Genomic DNA, 6,010 nt, shown 5'->3' with positions numbered 1-6,010 from the left:
CATCATCCATTTCTCTTTTTTTAATAAAAATTGAATAAATTTATTTTTATTGGTGTTCAATTTGTCAACATACAGAATAACACCCAGTGCTCATCCCGTCAAGTGCCCACCTCAGTGCCTGCCACCCAGTCACCCCTACCCCCCCACCCACCTCCCCTTCCACCACCCCTAGTTCGTTTCCCAGGGTTAGGAGTCTTTCATGTTCTGTCTCCCTTTTTGATATTTCCCACTTATTTTTTCTCCTTTCCTCTTTATTCCCTTTCATTATTTTTTATATTCCCCAAATGAATGAGACCATTTAGGACCTCGTTGTGCAATGGTAGCGCATCTGACTCCATTTCATTTTTTTTAATATTTATTTATTTGTTTTAGAGAAAGTGAGAATGTGGGGTTGAGGGGAGAAGTAAAGGGAGGGAGAAGGAAAGAATCTCAAGGAGACTCCACACTGAGCACAGAGCCTGATTTGGGGCTCAATCTCACAGCCCTGAGATCATGACCTGAGCCAAAACTAAGAGTTGGTCACTTAACCAACTGAGAGCCACCCAGGTACTCTTCACATCATCCGTCTTTAATCAAAATGTTTTCTAAATCTATGATCTATCTTTCCAAATTCACCAGTTTCACCACAGAAATGATAATGAATTTCATTGTCACACTGTTTTATTTAAAATTCCCACCTTGGGGGGCCTGGATGCACAGCTATTCATATTCTAAAAGCCTAGGCCAAATATTATTACTTCTGCAAAGCCCTTCCTTATCTCCTTTCTCCCAGGTAGAATTCATCCTTTCATTAAATGTGCATTCATAAGTCCTTATAGATTCCTCTTTCAGATCTTATATTCTAAGGTATTACATGTTACATCAGTTAGGAATTATGTTTGGCTGTCATTGAGAAACCCATTATTTTTCTATACCATAAAAGAAATCCAAAGGTAGGCAGTTCAATGTTGTTATGGTGGCTGCTTTCATCTTTCTTCTCTATTTTCCAAGCTCAAGCTGTCCCTTCATAGCTTGAGGTTTCCTCAATGTAACAAAATGGTTGCTCTATCACCAGCCATCAAATCCATGTCCTAGGCAAAGATGAGTAAGAAGGTAATGCAAATTGGCCTCCCACCTCAGCAGCCTCAAGACCACTATCAATCTCCAACCCCAGTGCATGCATATGCACACACACATACACATGGACAAAATTATTAATCTTTATCAAAAGCCCTGAAAAATATCTTCAACCTCCATACCATTGGCCTATATGTAGTTACATTGGGCACCCCTGTCTGAAAGGAAGGCTGAGAAATTATATTTTTTCCCCATTTTGAGTACATCACTACCCCCAACAAATCAAGTTTTGTCACTTAGAATGAGGAGATAGGTTATGTGATAAACAACTAGCAATCTCTGTAACATTTTCCCACTTTTTAAAAACTGTATCTGTTTATTTACCTAGATTATAAAATCTTGAAAGGTTTAGAGTATGTCACATTCATTTTGTATTCCTGGGGCCTAGCACAGTACAAGACACTCAGTGGTTTACTGTTTTTTCCTTCACCTACAATATGAAGGGTTATTCTGTGTAATCTTCCTAGATAGAAAAGATTCCATGTTTTACCAGAATAATTTTTTGTGCTTTATATTGACTTTATTATGTCCTCAATTATTTAAGAAAACAAAGCTTTCTTACTTATGTAAGGGCCAAGATTCTTGATAATCATGTTACATTCTATATTTATCTTTAAATATTTTATTGTTCCCTTCATATGAATAGCCAAATATTCTTTCTTAGCACCAACTATCCTATTTTAAGTGTTCAAATCTCCTGATAACTTTTGGTTTTTTCTTCCTAAAATTGAATCTGAAATAAAATAACTTTCAGGATATCTTTTGCACCTTACAATTATCTTTGACATTTTCCAGAGGGTCCCTGGACAATCAAAAACATGTTCTTTCACCTTATAAAAAGAGAGGTGCTAGAAACTGTTATGTTTATTCAGTGTTACTATTGATGAGTTGCATGGGAAGAGTTGTCCAATCAGAAGAAATGCTCAGAATTCCCCAAGTTAAATTTAAATGGAGAAAATGTTATTAATATAAAAATTTCAGAAATTATATTCTCTATGGGAAGTACCTAGAGATTTCTCAATGTCCCTAGTCTCCATAATGTTTCTATTTATCAGAGTCCTGGTAGTGTTTTGCCTGAGAATATTAGGCAACAGCAATATAGTGTTATGTTATAATTTCAGTTATTATTATAAATGTTTACTTGGCCACATCTTACTTCCCATGAATTTAGCATTTTAAGGCCAGTGGTTTTCTTTAAAGATTTTATTTTGTTGAAAGAGAGAGAGCCGAGACAGAGCATGAGGGGTGGGGGGGGGGGGGAGGTGGTGGTGGTGGTGGTGGTGGTGCAGGCAGCAGGAGAAGGAGAAGCAGGCTCCCAGATGAGCAGGGAGACCAAATACATGGGGCATGATCTCAGAACCCAGGATACTGATGTGAGCTGAAGGCAGAAGCTTAATCGATTGAGCTGCCCTAGGTGCCCTGGAAGGCCAGTGGTTTTTAATTAAAGATTCACATCAGACAATTATGGAGTTCCATTAAAATATAGATTTTTGTACCTACTCCAGACTTACTGAATCTCTTTGATATTTGATATTTTTCATATTCTACCAATATGTATCCTTATGTATGTTTGGTATATTCATAGTATAGAAGGTACATTATATGTCTGTATTATTATATGTTATATCTTGTTTTTTCTTTTTTCAAAGATTCATTTTAATGAGCAAGAGAGCACAAGTGGGAGGAGCAGAGGGAGAGGGAGAGAGAATCTGAAGCAGAGTCCAAGCAAAGTATGAAGCTGGACAAAAGGGCTCTATCCCACAACCCTGAGATTACAACCTCAGAAGAAACCAAGAGTCTGATGCTTAATAACCTGTGCCACCCAGACATCTCAAGTTTTTTCCTTTATAAAAGTTGTTTTCATTAATTTTTTGTAAATCAGAGGTAATATTCACTATCTTTGCTGAAAATAGGCTCAGTAATTAACCTTCTAGATATTTTGTCTAAACTTTGAGAATTGGCTTTATTACTGGGATTGTTTCTGATATCATATATTTGGGCCCACTGATTTTGTCCTCCCGCAAAAAGAATCAGCAAATAATTTGATTCAAGAAAGGAAAAGAAGTTAGGGGTCTCTGATTTGAGAATTGAAACCCTAACTACTTTATTTTTATTTTTATTTTTTTAAATTTTTTAACTTTTATTTATTTATGATAGTCACACACACACACACACACAGAGAGAGAGAGAGAGAGAGAGAGAGGCAGAGGGAGAAGCAGGCTCCATGCACCAGGAGCCCGACGTGGGATTCGATCCCGGGTCTCCAGGATCACGCCCTGGGCCAAAGGCAGGCGCTAAACCGCTGCGCCACCCAGGGATCCCCCCTAACTACTTTAGAGGAATTCTCGATTTCTTTTTTCTCTCCTCAGCCTTCTTAATTTCATGTTTTATAAGAGGTCCAGAAAGCAGAGCAAATGCTACATGCTGTGGTTCAGAGCATAGCAAGCAGTTCAGACAATGCCACTGTAACAGGCTCAATGGTAGTCCCCTAATGATATTTCCACTTCCTCATCCCTGGAACATGTAACTATTATTTAATATGGCAAAATAGTGAATGTAACTATATACGGCAAAAACAAAAATATGTGAATAAATTAAGGATTCTGAGAGAAGGACCTTATCCTGGATTACCTGAGTGGGCCCTATGTCCAAAGACAAGTGTCCTTATAAATCAGAGCCTGGGTAATTTGGAGAACAACCTCATACCTGGTTACAGGCTCTTTGGATTGGGGCTGAGATCTATTATTCCCTTGGTTTAACATGGGCACATGGCTCCTGGCTGAAACGTGGACCACAAACTGATGAATAATACACTGAGGCATTGTTTTATCAGTAGGTTGTGTTGGTGATCTTTGGGGAGCTAATTTTATATATATAATAAGTATATTATATATAATAGACATAATATATATTTTAACATAACTTATATATAGAATTTTATGTATCTAGATGTAGATATAGCTATATATACACATCAATCACATGAAAAAATTAACAGAGGTTAGATCATTGGGTCAAGTCTAATATATTTCTATCCAATAGTAACCAAAATGACGAAGACTCTTTACCACCTCTTGCAGCCCATCACCATTCTGGGAGGTAAATTATGCATCAGAAGAAGGCAGATCATCCCAATGTTTCTTTCCAGGCCCAGATCCTCAGGGAAGGTAGGGAACTACTATATCCATGTTTTCAGAGAAATAGAAATTAGGAAAGATCTTGGTGGAGAATGGAAGGGAGGGATAAATTGGGGAAATGCATTCAGGATAGGTATTCTCAAGGGACAAACCAAACAAAGTGGGGCAAGGAAGAAGGATGTACAAAAGTCATCAACTCCTAGTGGCAAAGAGCTTGGTAAAAATGTATTAGTACATTATTACCTTATATTTAAGTGAACATAAATACAGTGCACATACCCTGTTTACTGCTCTCAGTATCTAATTAGTGTTTCTCAACTGAGAAATATATTGGAGGGATCTCTCTTAAAGGAAAACAGTCTCTTAGGCTCAAGCATTTATGTAAATTCTTTTAATAATATTTCTTAAACATAAACAAACATGAGACTAAATAGAAACTCTGCTATTCATAAGGCTCTGTACAAACTTAACATCAAAGTAAATTTACAAATTGTGCACAAATATTAATTTAATGTGGTACATGTTTGCTGAGACAAAACTACCCTTAGAAACCTGAACATACTACTGACTGGCCAGCATGTGTTCTTGGTTTTCAACATACTTGCTTGTATGTGAGTCTTGTGAGGATCTTGGTTTCCCATCACTTTCCCTTTCCAAACTATTAGACAATCTTCATCTGTACTAAGCCATGAAATAGGAGGTACACCTAATTTATTTTTTTACCAGCTCATGACAATTAAAGTAGTATTGTTGCCAACTTGATTTTTAAAACAGGTTCAAATACATGTCCTAATTATGTGGCAGCTGTTAGTTACCATTGTCATCCATATACTCCAGGATATGTTTAAAATTAAATGTCAAAGTAAAACATACCTGTAAAAAAGCTTGCAGATGCTGTCATTAGACTCCAGTTTGAACAACACTGTCCTGTTACAGTATGTGTAAATATATATATATATATATATATATATATATATATATATATTTAAATTAGAATATTTTGTTAGCTTCTTACTCATAGTTTCTGGTGCAATTACCTGAGTACTTACATTATTATGTAGCACTTGACTTTTGTTTTGGGGACTAAGCCATTGCCCATTCAGGCTCACTGGGAATGGTGCATTGGGGATCACAAATCAAACCATCATCAACCTTACATCCATGATTTTTAAGTTAAATGAAAGAAGACAGGCACACTCAACAGTCAGGTCATCGAATAACTAAAGTGAGATAATATATACATTTTAAAGGAGTGGTTGAGTTGTTTTCATTATAAGTTGCATTGGTAGGACATATCACAGAGATTAAGACTGGGGCTTGTGTGTGCCCACTGTCCATTTCTCCCAACCTCCTTTCTCCTTCCCTTCCTCCTAGGTTCTTTCACTTTTCCTTTTTTCTGCACCTACTTTAGTTTTATGTTTATCTCAAAGTTTAATGTAGTGTGTTTTTCCATAAAGCTAAATGTATTTAATTTTTAATTAAGAGATTATTCCCTTATTTTATATGAAAGTGTGCTTCATTTTATAAGTTGTAGCAGTTTAAAAAATTGTCTTCATTTGGCAAAGTAAGAAATTGGAAATCTTGTGTTTTACTCCAAATCTAAAAAAAAAAAAAATGTTTATACGTGCAAGGTCTGCAACCACTGGTCTGTAAAACAGAGAAAAGAGAAAGAGGAGGAAAGAATGGTGGTATTTGACACGTAGCAAGTTGACTTAAGTTGAATAAGTTAAAAGCGCTATAATATACTTTCCACTGGA

The sequence above is a fragment of the Canis lupus genome, chromosome X (assembly GCF_048164855.1).
Source record: "Canis lupus baileyi chromosome X, mCanLup2.hap1, whole genome shotgun sequence".
NCBI lineage: Eukaryota > Metazoa > Chordata > Mammalia > Carnivora > Canidae > Canis > Canis lupus.
This window is presented reverse-complemented; position numbering follows the sequence as displayed.